The sequence below is a fragment of the Cygnus atratus genome, chromosome 13, assembly GCF_013377495.2.
Source record: "Cygnus atratus isolate AKBS03 ecotype Queensland, Australia chromosome 13, CAtr_DNAZoo_HiC_assembly, whole genome shotgun sequence".
Taxonomy (NCBI): Eukaryota; Metazoa; Chordata; class Aves; order Anseriformes; family Anatidae; genus Cygnus; species Cygnus atratus.
This window is the reverse complement of record NC_066374.1, coordinates 5328604-5343812: the sequence shown is the minus strand read 5'-3', so window position 1 is coordinate 5343812 and position 15209 is coordinate 5328604.

The following is a 15209-nucleotide window of genomic DNA, read 5'->3' as shown; positions in this document are numbered from 1 at the left end:
ACCACCTCCCTGGGCAGCCCATTCCAATGCCCAACAACCCTTTCAGTAAAGAAGTTCTTCCTAATATCCACCCTAAACCTCCCCTGGCGCAACTTTAGCCCATTCCCCCTCGTCCTGTCACCAGGCACGTGGGAGAACAGACCAACCCCCACCTCGCTACAGCCTCCTTTCAGGTACCTGTAGAGAGCGATGAGGTCTCCCCTGAGCCTCCTCTTCTCCAGGCTGATTCACCACTGTGCGTTACTCAGCACTTGGTAAACATCCAGCACGCAGCTCTCCCCTGGCTACTCAGGAGCACCGAGCCAGCAGCCTACCTGCTGAGAGAGGGAGTTAGGAGAATCTTATCAAGTGGAGATAGAGCGCTGACAGCATTAAACTAGGATGCTACTTAGTGTCTTTGCTAACTATTGCATTGTGCAAATTAACTAAAGCAAGAAGCCTTGGGCCCCTTACCAAGGTCAGTCTCCTAATAAGAGAGTGAGCCCGTCTTAAGAAACTGGTAGAAACTGGTCCTGCAGATGGACAAGAGCCAAGGAGCAACTGAGTCTGTGCAAAGACAAGAGGTCAACTAGCGGTGACGAGGAAGAGTCATCAATCTTCATCCCCACGACCCCCGACGACCACCACCAGAATACACTGCGCAAGTGTAGATGGGAGGAGTTTATGGAAATGACTCCTTGGAACTAATTTTAATACGAAGCGGGGACAGGTTATGAATATGTATAGGCGTATTGTGAAACTTCATGCATATGTAACTCTTTACTGCATATAACCAAGGCAAGTTGCCGCGTCAGGCATGCACAACTTCGGCGGGACTACGCCCCGTGCTGCCCAGAGCTGAATAAACATACCTACTTTACAATCTTACTGATTGTGGAGTCCATTTTCTGCAAGTCACTGCCCCCAGTCACCAAAACGTGCTTCATGCAAGGCCGAGCAGCTTGAGCCAGAGCTCCTGAACCTGCCCAGCTGCTGGGTATGGTCATTTGGAAACCATCGGTCTCCACGGAGGAGAAGAGCAGTGCTGAGGCCTGTGTTGCCGTACCCAGTTATCAGGCTCCCTCCAAGGGAACAACTGGAGGGGACCCAGCCCCTGGTAATAACCCGGAGGTGGCTGTCAGGAACCCCGTATTTTGGTTCCCGGATACTTGGTTCCCAGTTCAATGGTTATTGGGGCTTCAAGTTCCACCTTCTTTCCTGAGGAACAAAGACAATCAGACAAGCCCAAAATGTTTTACTGGCTGGACAATGCAAGTTCTTATTCGTGTAATTCCTGCCGTTGTGCCTTGGTGACCCCTGGCGTGTCTGGCATCAATACTGAGGAAATGTCTGCAAAGAGTCTCTGACACGCTGTGTTATGTCAGCATGCATCACCTGAAACTGGTCTGTGGCCATGGTCACGGCATCGCACTTCCAGCATACGAAGGCAGCTTTGTGCTCACAAGCTTTCAATCTGAAAAGCCCCTTCGTCAAAGGAAAAAAAATACAAATAGGATTAGCTGCATAAATCAGGATCACTCTCAGAAAAGCATTCAGGGCATTTGTGTTTTAACAAGTGTGGACGAAAACAGAAACTAATGAATTCAGGAGCATCGCTACCAGCGTTCCCCCATTCCCATTTCAGTTGCTTGGCCGAAGGAGAAGCACAGTGTAAGAAATGGACTCTGAGGAGAGACACACTGCTGCAGTGACGTCCCTGTGCTCAGCAGCTGTCACTCTCTCTACACACGCGGCTATTTGGAGCCAAACAGGGTAATCGAACTCATAAAAAGAGAAAGCTTCCCTGGCCTTTATATCTCCTCCCACTGACACACAAGCCCATAGCCCCTGCAGAAAGCACTCCGAGCGTTTCTGGGCTCTCAGCATGTATTAAAAAAAGAAGAAAAAAAAGGAAAGAAAAAAGTCAGACAATAAATATTTGCCTCGGCCCAGTGTCAGCTCTCCGGCCAGAGCGCCTGGGATGAATGGCTGCTGGCAGGCTGCACGGCGTAGCTGGAGCAAGTGCTTCAGGAAGACGGAGAGCTCCAGCTGGCTCCAAGACATAACTCACGCCAGATGCTGGTGCTCTGGGTTCTCTTTCTCTCCCCCGGTGTGATAATGATCCTGATTTATTAGTGAAGGTACCGCAGCACCCTCTTCCCAAGCAGCATGCTGTCTTCACAGCCTGCTTGGGCTCTTATTAATGTCCTTTATCCCTCATCACCTCCTGGCAGTTTGGTGCAGCAAAGAATCCCACTTCAGAGACAGCAGCAGCGTGAGGCAGAGGAGAAGCTGTTGCTTGGAGATCAGACCACGATGCTTATGCCCAGGCCGTGCTGTTTGCCAAGCATTATGAACCAAAGCCGTGCCATTCCTGTGCAGATTATTTGGTTGTAAACAAGCAGTTAGGGTGCTGTTATTAAAACAGGCAGGGAAGAGACACACAGGACGAGTACTCCACGGTGGCAGCACGCATGATTGGGTGAGGGCTGCAATCTGCACGCTTCCAGGTGCAGTTTTCAAATCCCCAGCTCATCGTAAAGGTGGGAAGTAAAACCCCAATTTTCAGGAAGCTCAGCGTTAGCTCCCCTGGCACTGTTTCATTTCTTCTTCTGCACCCTGGCGTGGGGCCGCGCGCCGAGCTCCCTGTGCACGGTGGCTCACGCACCACGCTCGCGTCCCGCACATCACACATACAGGCTGAGCCTGCAACAGAAATAACGCTACCCCATCTCCCACTCCTTTATGTAATCGCTGCCTCCACACAAACACGTGGCGAAGCAGACTCCAAGGAAAGCCCCAGTCGCTCAGGACATGCATCTTTCCGTCCGGCCCGACGGGGGACAGCTGCCCTCTGACAGGGGATATAAAGCCCGACAGCACCCAAGCTAACAAGCACCTTGATCTCTGCTCCCCAGGCATGAACCACCAGGGATTCACCCATGTCACTGGGTAAGATTTCGGTTTCAGGTTAAATTTAAGCTAATTGCATCCTCTGGCAGTTTGCTTCTCTCGCTAAGCTCAGGTTGTTAGAGATCTGGAAAGGAATTTGAACTAGAGCTTTTGTAGACAGCTCGTTATGAGAAAACTAGAAGCACAAATGCAATGAGCCATCTGAAAGTTGGGAAAAGCAGGCACATTTTTACTTTAAAATTGACGGTAATTACTGAATATACACACCACCCTGTGTGCAGGGCACTAGCCCAGGCTTTTGTTCAAGAAAGGCCGCTTGGGTGGGACAGCAGGATGGAGGCCACGTAGCAAAACTCATCTGCAATGCAATATAATGCTGACACCTGAAAATCCTGCACACGTGCACTGGGACCCCTGCCTATGCAGGAATCCTGCTGTGACCACCCATTTTCATCACTTCAGGATTAGATTTCTACAATGGGATCTTCATAGGACCGTACCTTGAAACTAGTGGGGAGCAAAAGGCAGCACAAGATCGCGCACAAAAAGAGCACAAGATCCCGCTTACCAAGTCAAGCGTCTCTCTGAGAAAACATCACGTTTCCGCTCTGGGCCCTGCGTTTGCTGCCAGCAAGGCTCCAGGTGGGATTCAACACGTTTGGGTTTCATCTGTTACGCACCAAGTTCTTCAGCAGCAGCAGGTGCCCTTTCCCCGTGCCAAAATCCTGCAGCTGAGACCAGAGAGAGAAACGAGTTTAAGGTATTTGCATGTGACGAGGAGTGAGCCGATGGCAAAGGACTCCTGATGGAGCTGCCACAGCCCTCAAATCCTTAGCTAAGTTGGCTAAAGCCAAAAGTTAATCGTCTCTTTGTGTGCTGAAATTCCCATCGATATTTCAGCACTTGTAGGAAAGTCTGGTCTAAGGAAAAATAAGGTTTTTCAATGTCAGCAGCTCTGTTTGTTATGTGTTTTAGCATATGGCATTGGCCTTTCATCAGTACTGTCATAACTCGTGCTGCCGGCAGTTAAACCACAGCCACGTGTGCATTGTTATTAAAGCTGGGTCAGAACCCTGCCTCTGAGTAAAGTTAAATCCCCTCAAACCCAAACTGGTCAGGGTCTGAGCACAGTCTGGACTGCTTTCCAGCCTGGCCCCAAATCTTCTTGCACCAGCCAGACCCTGTAGCAGCCAATGCACCGTGAGTCTGTCTGGATGCGAAGCAAAGAGGTACATCTGTTCAAGGAGAAAGAAGGCTGTCCGGGTAAAACAAATCACCTGCATCTCTTTTCCAAAGCTGTCAGCCCAGCGATGTGATGTCTCCTTATCTGCCCATGCTTGACTTTTTATTTAATTAAGACAGAGATAGAAACCTAATTACACTGCAGTGTGACCCTGGGCTTAGAACAACCCACCCTATATATGACCCAGGCAATGTTGCAGGAAATAAGAGCTTCCAAGATGGAAAGTGGCAGCTACTTGCACCTACTAACAGCTTTTCAAACAGCGGCTCTGCTGGAACCTGCTGACGAGACCTCTGCCCTAGCAGAGGTACACCCGAGTGGGCAGTCCATCACGGGCCGTTGAGCAGTGTTACATCTCCACTGACTATGAGCAAAGGAGAGAGTCAAAGGCTTGCCATTGCTAAGTCCAGCTGCCTGCCTAGCTCGTGATCTCATTCCTGAGCAGACAGAGAGGAAGACACAACATCTCCAAAGTGCCTTGTGAAAAGGTGCCATTTTCGTTCCACCGTCATCATCTGCCAGTGCTTCAAAACCAGTAAAGCCTGGAAGAAAAGGTGTAGCTAAAGCAACATTCCCTTCTCATTGAAGTGGGGGCACACACAGAGCACTGACCAGCCCTCTGCCACCCCTCTTTTCTCCCCATCCTCCTCCCCACGTTAGGGCCACAGTTACATCAGCAGCGTTGGCTTCGCTACCTCGCAGCTGGGCTGTGCTCATGCTGCCCCAGTGCCACCTCACTGCCAGAAGTCTGCTGCCCGGTCCCTGCTACCCCTCTCCTCAATTTGAGCACTGCACGAATCTTACTCCGTGCTTGACTCGAGGTTTGTTAGGGGGAGAGCTGCTTTAGATCTGCACTGTGCTGCCAAAAGGAGAAAAGAATAAACACGATCTCTGCGCTCCAGACTGAAGTGAGAGGAAGGCTGATTTGTATTGTAATGGAAGGACAGCTAGGGCTGAGGGTACTGGAAGTTATGTTTAAAAATAAAAACTAAAATCAAAGCCTTGCCTGTCAGCTCTCACAGCGCTTCAAGAGAACCAAATGTTTCCTTGGGCAATAGGAAACGAGCAGGTATTTCTTGCAGCAGTGCTCACATGTCAGTGTGAGACAAGCCTGCAGCTGGCTCTTGGTATTATCTTCGGGGATGTCAAGGACTGAGCCAGTCGAACAGCTTAAAAGTTACTTTCTGATTCCTTCACACCGTTAGATTTCTCTGGGCTCATGAGCACTGAGAAGAGATCATGGGAGAAGTCTGATTTCCTGAAGCTGTTGGTGAATCTGCCCTGTTCATTAACGGAGTTGCAGTATCCCAAACTGCAAAGTTGGTTCAGTCTTTAAATTTTATTTTTAAATTTTTAAAGGAAAAACTAAGCTGAATACTGCTCCAGCACCATTTCAAGTTCGCCTGTCCCAGCCTGACAATCCTTTTAAAATTTACTGTCACCCTAAGAAAACCATTTGACGCTTTTCACATGGGAAATGTATTTCATGGTCAGGTAAATGAGTGGGCAGCTGTTTGTCCCCGCGAACAGCCAGGCGAACATCCGTGGCTCGGAGAAACCTTCTTCTGGATTCCAGTCACAGGCATGCCAGACTGGAGCCCGCAGACGAAACACTATTTTCATCTACATCCAAACAAGTTTTCAGCTTCTGATGGAGACTGCGAGGTGCTGGGTGATTTTCAGCTAGATGTATGACTGAGGAGCTGCTCTGGGCCAGCAGCTACAGGAGGGTATTAGGAGGCAGGACTGGAACCAAATTTATCTTGCCAAGCTGCCTGAGAAATTAGCTCACCATCTTCTAATCAAAACTGCATTCGAGTCTCCAGGTTTGGAAAAGATCACAGTAACACATTTCTCACCGCTCTCCTTTTGAGTCATTTCTTACCTTCAGACAAAGCAAAGAGTTTCACCCCGCACAGAAGCAGCACGCTGCCAGCACAAGCAGGGGGGTTCGCAAAGAGCCCCCCCATGCCAGCTGGACCTTTCCCCCTACAACAGCTTCGTCTTATTCACACAGCGGAGCTGGAAGAGGAAAAACATCTGGATTAAAACGTTATACAAGAACCATCCCAGGTCAGACACAGACTCCAAAAAGCAGGCAAGATTCAAGGCAGATATATTGCTGTTTGGGACTGGACTTGCAGATTTAGATGGGAGTGCTTTTACTGGGGGGTAGAGAGGGAGGGCTGGGTTTCAAAGAAACAAGCAGTGCAAAATGAGTTCTGTTCTTGCGAGACTACACTGGGATAATTTCCAATGCCCTTTTGCCCTCTCAGACCAATGGACTTATGCCTGCTTGCACCGCCCATGATTTTTGCTCTTGGTCTCCACTTTGCAAACTAGGAACCCAGAATCAAAATTGTTCTCACAAATAACAAAATTTTTGTTTGATCCAGTTTCTTGTTACAGCCTCGCTATTTAAGCCACCAGAGCCTCAGTGCTCTGTGTAAATTATCTTCCACAGTAGAATAAAAGTGAATTAAGGAAAGGCAGTTTCCATCTCAGCTAAGGAGTGCAAACGACCAAAATGCCTCTTCCTAGTACATAAAAGCTGCAATTACAAGCTCATTATTTAAGCGGTGTGTTTCTGATGCTTAATCTTCCTGGATTCATTCAGACACACCAAAACGTTTCTGAACGGATCCTCAAAAAACTCAGCAGGGCTGAGTCATTTTTAATATTTCATTCTACATTCATCAGAACAGATTTAAATAAATTGCATTATAGCCTCTGTATTTCAATAATTGTAGGCCTTGTGGGAGAAGAGAAGAACTGAAACCAGTTTCCACTTAATACGAGTTTACCATCATCTATAATATTTAGAAAAATCACAACAATAACAAAACCACACAAACACCCTCCCTCTTGATTTTAAGAATTTTTATCTTTTGACTTTTTTCCTGCTTTAGCACGGCAATGATATGGAGATGAAATTAGCAGAAGCACTACAATAACATTATTTTCTGTGTTATTTACGAGCTAATGGCTTGAGGCTCTGAAAACAATTTTTATGTCAGGCAAGATGGAGTCTGGCTTCCAAGCAGACCAAGGCACAATGTCTTAAAGAGATTAAGCAGTTCATACCTGCTAGTAATCTACTGAGTTTTTTATTTATTGTTCTTAAAGGAACTTGGTTTCAGTGTATTATAGTTAGTACTCTTGTGGTCAATGAAGACTGCCATACTTAACGCTCCTGCTAGGTTTTTTCTTCTCTCCATTATTCTGCCAAGCAATTTAGTTCTTTCTTAGTCAATAAATTGCTGCAGTATTAAATTAATATTGCTGTAGAAATTAGTCATAGAGTACAGGCAATATTACATGGGGTCTGGTTAAAATATTCTCCTGAACAGAGCGAGACAGCTATATGCAACTCAATAAAAGTGATACATCAGTTCTTTTTAGTCTCTTTGGACCAAATCCTATTACATGAGCGTAAATCTAGAATGAGTCTGCTGATCACACTGAATTTCCTACGTATTTTTCTCTAATGAAGCAGAGAGCAAAATCTGTCTGGTAGCCTCTGACAGAGAATTAGCATTTACATCACTTTCTTATTGTTAATTCTAAGACTCAGTTGGACTTGTCCAACCCTTGCTAGCTGGCTAGCAAAGTGTCTCAAGAAAATAACAGAATAAACCAGCCATATCATTTCTAGGAAGTGCACCTCTCTTTCTTCCTTCCTAGTCACATATCTCTGACCTGATGGCCACTGCTTCAGAGTTTTATCTTTAACACCTCTGAGCTTGAAAGCGGGCTAACAATGAATGAAGGTGCGTTATTAGACACACAACAACAGCAAAATGAATGCACCTGTCTCCTTCTAGCATTTTCCAAGAAGATGCTGGGGTTAGAGAGGGAAGAAACAAGTCAGGAGAGGAAGGGGCAGAAGAAGCAGTGCCTCCTCTTATCATGACAGTACTGCTGCCCCTCGTAATAAATACAGTGAACCTCTAACTTGTGCCGTAACTTCAAGTTCTCTCCTGCACCCTAATACCACAGAGTAAAGGATTTACCTTACCAGCCTTCTGCCTTCTTCTAAAACTCCTCTATCAACAGGGGTGAACTCCGAAGGTTTACAATTGCCAGCGGGACTCGGAGGCCTGGCCAAAAGGAACTACTGCAGTTTTGCTGTTTCCATGGCACTGCAGCAAGGGAAACATAGAGTTAAGATTTAACCCGGTGAGAACAGACTTTCATATCTCACTGCTTTACTCACATACCAGTGACTGTGCTGCAGCTTGACCCCACAGCCACCTTGCACTAGGATCTCTCATCTAGGAGTTCTTGTGCAGTCCTAACGTGAGAATTCATTTCACATGTATAAACAGTGATAAATGTCCCTAGTCTGTTGGCTTCGTTCTCCAGGAAAGCAAAACCTCAAATTGTTTCATAGGGGGATGAAAATTATCACTGAATGAGGCACAAATGAGGAACTGAGGAATGTAATACAACTTCAAATTAGATTGTCCCGAGGACTGCGTGAAGCATAGCGGGATGCAGGTTCCCAGGTCAGCATTCTGAGCGTGCTGAAACACATGCTTGCTTTTGCTGAACTCTGATGCCATGTGTTATCTTATACCTTCCTCTCATTACAACTGTCATCTGCTAAGGCCATATTAAGTAACCTAGTTAGAGAAAAGCAGTCTTGGAGCATGTTTATTTTGTCTCTCCTTGCATATTATCATTCTCTTTGTCCGCAATGCCTAGATAATAATGGTAAAACTGTGCGTTACTATGTCTGAGAGGAAAGAAAAAAGAAGAGTCTGGGATGTATTCCTCCGTTCTTCCCCTACGGATATGTCTGCATCTGTTCTTAACCCTTTCAGGCGGCCCTAAAATACATATATAGGCAGAAGCAAGTGAAAGGGAAGGCTGTAAATAGCTTTAATCATATGAAATGATAAACTAGAAGAATAATGATGATTTGCCAAATGATAATTAAGATATATCACCCTCTGTCTGGAAAAAAAAAAAAAAAAAAAGATGAGTAGGATGTAGTAAAAATATCATGGGATGGTTCCAGTACAGTATTCTTTGTTCCCTCCTAACAGGGGGACAAAGACTCCTTGAGAGAAATCAGCACTGTATTCAAATTAAAAACAACAGCTGCCACCTCCTATAATGTTGTCCTTAAATTACTAACTACACAGGGCAGGGGTGCAAAATAACCCTAAGCACACACCAGGACTTGACTTGCTAACAATGTTCCAGTGGAAAAAGAGTAGAGCTGAGTCAGATGTTAAATGGATCTGCACAATCAACAAAGGACAGCATCAAACCCCGCCGAGCTCCTTGCTGCTTATTCTGCCGGGCACGCAAGGCCTAGTCAAGGTCTCCAGAAGAACAGCCAGTCTTTGGGGATTCTTGACAAGGAAAGATCACCACATATCACCGGTGACCTTACTAATGGCACGTACCTGAAATGTGTTGAGGAGTACTTCTGCTTCTTTTTTCACTGTCTTTGCTGCTAAACAGTAAAACATGAGTCTGTATCAGCTTAGCCTGACCCACATAAAACCTAAGGAAGAAAAAAAAATCGGTATCCTGACTCTTCTTCCTAGTTAACAGTGGTTAATTTGCATTTTATAGTCATTCATCATCTTAAAGTACAGGCACGCCGTTGAAAATGAATATATTACTGCAAATTGCCACCTGTCTGCTACCTCGTGGAACTAAGTGCATATTCATTCTCAGCCAATTTCATGTGCAAAATGGATTTCATCTCACTGCTGGGGTGCATGCAGACTTACTGCATCTCAGCTAGCAGGCAATAATTTGGTAAACCACTTTGTTTGTTTTGATCATATACTAATATATCGATTTAGTTTCCCTTTGTATTTATAGCCTGCCTCACTTCTTGGCTTCTCAGGTACTGGTCCAGCATTGCCTTGTTCATTTCACGATTTCCACATTAATAAGGGAGAATTTTAATCTTTTCACTCCCTTTCAACCTATGTCAACCAAAACAGACTCAAGCCTGGCCCACTTCCACTCTGACCTTTAATCAAGGAGTCGAACCGTGTCCTGCAGAAAAGCAGTTACACACGATGGGTGTGTTACACACAACCTTCAGCACAAAACTTCTGGCTTAAGGTTATTTCATGGCACATTATCTTAGCTGCAGTAGAGAAGAGCTAGATTTGGCTGGACCAATTTTAACCTTGCACTTTAGTGAAGAACAAACTAAAATCCCTTCCTCCGATTCGATTTATTGGGTCATTTTTCAGTCGGGTGTGCTGTAAGATACAGGATTTCCCCGGTGCAAAGTAACATCGTGACAGACCAGGTCCCTCTTTAGCTATGCATCCTAGGATTCTGCTCAGTAAATAGACACCTAAATAAGGTATTAGAGAGCTATGTGTCTGCAGTTCTGCTGAGCGAGAGCACTAAATAAGCTGCAGATGGTTGGCATTTCCATAGGACTCCATAGCCACAGAAACAATCCTCTCAACCCCTTCGGCATCCCTTAGCCATTCACTCACTACGAAGACAGACCAGCTGTAACAAGGCGGCTTAATTCCTGCCATCAGTGATACGTGTAAGGACACACAGCTTAAAGCAGTGATACTACAACACTTAGGTCTTTGGAAAATAAGCTTAGCGCAAAAGAAGCTTTTCAGAGTATGAGGCAGATAGTGGTTTCTGAAACCTTGTAAAAACATGAGCGCTCCCCAGAATTAGGGGGAACCCACAAGGTTGAGTTGCACATCTGAACCTGGAAACTGAAGTGATTAAAAGCAGCAAGGAACACAGACAGCAGCATTTCACCCTTCAACCCCAGAGACAGAGAGATGGACAAATCGGGTATGCACAGATACATCCTTAAAAAATGTTACATAGACACTTCTGCTCAGCTTCAGCAAGAAAGCCAGCGTGGAAAACCTGTACAAAAGGAAAAGTTTTGGCCATTTCTACTTTTAGGCTAAGGGTGCTTAGCCTAATCTATGCCAGTTATTCCTGATCCTAGCTGTGACCAACCAGGACTGAAAGAGACCAAAATCTACTGTTGGCTTAAGCTGGCAGCGGTGTACTCTATTATACATATTCAACAAATCAACGTTTCTGAGAAATGGTAATTCCACTCTCCTAATTTTTGAGGTCTTGACCACAAAGTATTAGCATTTCTTTTAAATTCCTTGCACAGACCTTGCCAGTGACCCAGAAATAACTTTAATCTGATCGGTTATTTGCTTGGATGGCAATTAACTAAATTCACTCTGAAGTTTATTTACTTTAGAAAATAAAATCTGTTCTGTACCTGGTTTTGTTTCCAAAAAACAAAAGAAGACCAGGGCTCCCTTACGCTTTTGGGAGTTTGGCTCCCTCCCAGCATGTTCTCTAGCCATCTAATGGCAATCAGAATAATGCTAATCCTGGCAACCTTTGCTGCAGTGATAAAAATGTTGTCTAGGCAAAACTAACCCCTCTGTTTGTCAGCTTAATACAATCCTACCAACACTGCTAATGAAGATTAAACTCTTTCACCCCAGCAGCTACAGAGTGCTTTGGCTCTCTAAAACACTAATGTTCTCTCCAATACATTAAATTTGTTCTAAGTAACACTGGTTAGTGTGTTATCCTTAATCGCTGATTGTTTTGATTCCCTTAAGAATGTTACAGGCTCTCTACCATTTTATCTGTTCATGGTGCTAACTTTTAGAGCTCTTGAATAACGTTACTGATGTTTAGCTTCAATTTTTGCTGCCTCTGCTCCAGGTCATCACTCTCCGTCCTTTCACCTTACGAAGTAGATTTATGCTATCCCACAGGAAAGGAATTAACAAAGTAAGGAGTACATACTAGGTTACCTTGAAGACAGTTAGAGAGTCCAGTTATATCACCTGAGAGAAATCTCTCCTAAATTATACAAATGTGGTTGTGCCCGTCATTGCCAAAGTCTTCGTTGCAATGCCCCCAAAGACAGAACGTGTCCAACAAATAGCACAATTTATTACTGATCACCCGTGATCGAGTCATTTATAGTAATATAAAAGAGCACTCATTTTCTCTCATTAGTTTCACATTTCCTTTCCTGGGATCAGGAAAGCCAAGGCACGGATGGAACTGAGCTTGGCAAGGGATGCCAAAAAAATAACAAAGTCCCTCCCACTGTAGCAAAGAGCAGGTTCACAACCAATTGATGAAACCAAACAAGTACAAGTCTATGGAGCACACATCCCAGGGTCCTGAGGGTGCTGGCTGATGGAGCTGCCAAGCCTCTTCCCATCTGGAAAAAGGAAAACATCACTCCCATTTTTAAAAAGGGTAGAAAGGAGGACCCAGAGAACTACAGATGGGTGAGCCTGGTCCAAAGGGACCTGGACAAGCTTGAGAAGTGGGCCCAAATGAACCTAATGAGGTTTGTAAGTTCAAGTGCAATGTGCTGCACCTGGGTCAGGGCAATCCCAGAGCTCAAGGAGGGATTCAATCCATAGGCAGCCAAAAACACAGAGAGCATCTAAGCCAAACAAAGACATCTCAGAGAAGCCAACTGATTTATTTGTATCACATCTTATACTGGGAAGATGCATACTTCATAGCTATAGCTTCCTGGAAAGAAAGAGATATGAAAGATTGAGCAAATCATATTGGCAATGAAAGTAATGGAAAACACCCTCACTGAATATATAAGACTTCTGAAAAGAGTTATAAATTCAGTGGCCTCATTGCTGTTCCCCCGAAAATCTGCTGGTTTTAGTGGAAAGAGGACAAGGCCAAGAAGAGAACCTTAAATAAGCCCTAATCCTGAGAAAATGAATCAAGTTGTAACTCAAACAGATAAACTGGATGAAAATGAATAAGAAAGAAGTTGCAGACTCTTCACTTGTATGAGATGGTATGGGAACTTCATACATTTTTTTCCCCTAAGGAAAAATAAGCCACCTCAGAAAGCATTTGAAGCTATCAAAAATAGTCTGTAAAAGATGGGGTGAGATCTGCTTTATCAGGGTCTCAAGAAGCTTAAAAACTCCTAATTATTTTAGGATGCGATGCCATCTAAAGACTTAGCCCGGTTTGCACTTGATGCAATAGTGGTAGTTAAGTCTCACAGAGGATTCAGAATTCTACTTACCCCTAGTTTTGGAAGTACTTTAAAATCAGTTACCTCTGGCTCTTGTGCTGATGAGGATTCCTGGTGTCAGGCAGCCCAGTGTCAGGCACACAAGGTCCAGACAGAGACCACTTGCAGGCACACTGCTGATGGGCTACACAGCCCATCTCAAGCTGGATAACAACACTAAAACAAGAATACCAAAATTACCTACCCTCTGATGCCACTCAGGATCCCTCCGTAGCCAATGGGGAAAGGATGGTGCCTCCCTTCGACGCTCTGGATCCCTCATTGGTGGTAATGAACTCTATCCAGGCTGGAGAGCAAATTCCTACTTAAGACAATTCCGATACTCAGTGAAGTTGTTTGAATCCTGGTGATTCAGGAGACGAGAGCCCTGTACTTCCATGGGCTGAAAACTGAACAAGAGCTAGAAAGCTGAGTGGGCTTCAGAAACAGACTGTAGCAGGGAGAGCAGAGCAGGCTCTCAGGCAGATTAATTGGCATAGCTCTGCTGAAGCCTCCGGAGCAATGACAACTGACACTGACAACTTACCTCAGAGAGAACATCTACAGTTATAAGAACAGGAAAAGAGACGTGCAAGAACGTGATCTGTGTCAAGACACCCACGGCTGAGAGCTCTCTCTTTAGACAAGAACCTCCATAACTGTTCTTTACAAGAATCCTTAAAAAGTAGGTGGCTACTCAGAGACTGAAGAAAGGATGAGCTGAGGCTCTTTCTATAACCCCCTGCAGCTCTTGCTGTTATCTTCCTACAGCCAAAACTGCCTGTGGAATGCTACAGACCTGTATGTAGTCCCACTGTTTATACAAACATGCAAGACTGGTCAGTAAAATTCATCTTCTTGCCAGCAAAAAGGCTAAATTTTTTGCCAGTGCTATTCCTCTTTTAATTCTGTGAACGGAAAAGAAAAATATGAAATTCATTTTAGAATTATGAACAAAAAAAAAAAAAAAAAAAAAAAAAAACAATTCCAGCAAAACCAAGACTTACGCTTTGAAATGCTATAAAAGCATGCAAGGTCTCTGTCCTTATGCTGGATTTGATTTTTAATTAGCTAATAATAAGGTTTCTTATAAAGACAGCAAGACATCCTTTGATAGCATATTTCTGAAGCATCCAGTTTATGACACAAAATTAAGAAAAAATCTATAATAGTTCACGTGAGAACCATAAGAGACAGTGATTACTATTAGAATCCGTATTGTTATTACTAAGACTAATAAAAAAATACTGATTAGTATCAAAAGAAACCCATGAATTTTTGTAAGATGCTGTTTAAGGGAACACGAACAATTTCTACATATGCCTTCAACACATATGACAGCCTGATTGGAGGCACTCTTGTCCCATGCGCCTGCGGATTGGTAAGGTTATTATAATTTGTTATTATTATGTGTCTATAACTACTTTGCCACTTCAAAAATAGATCCATTTCTCTTACACTGATTTGAGCTTACATGCTCCTTCTTCCTAATTAAAATGAAACATAACCGTCTGACATTCTTTGATGTGATGCCCAAACCCTAACGACAACACAGAAACAGGCTTTCATGTTAAAACGAAATAAAAGCCACGGTACAGTAAGAAACAATCTTGAGACAGTTACCAACTCCAACGTATTTCGTGATGATGGCTCCAAATCTACTGATGTCTGCACCTGCAGCACAGTTGTTCCAGAAGGTCTTTTCAGCCAAGCAGTCTTCTGTACAGTGACACCTGTATTGCCCAAGATATACACTAATTAGAGAAATGCCCTTCTTTTGCAAAACCACTGTCTTATTTAGTCCAATAACAAATCACCACATATATATAGCTTAAATTGGTAATAAAAACAGTCAGGTCCAAGGCTAATACAGAGAATAAAATCAATAATTCAGGAACATGGCTCAGAAGGACAAAGTGCCACAGACTGACCTGGGACGAGGCTCTTGGGCTGGGCAGGGGCTGGCTGGAAGTGCCCTACTAAGGTCTATTGGAGTCCTAGAGCACTGTAAAT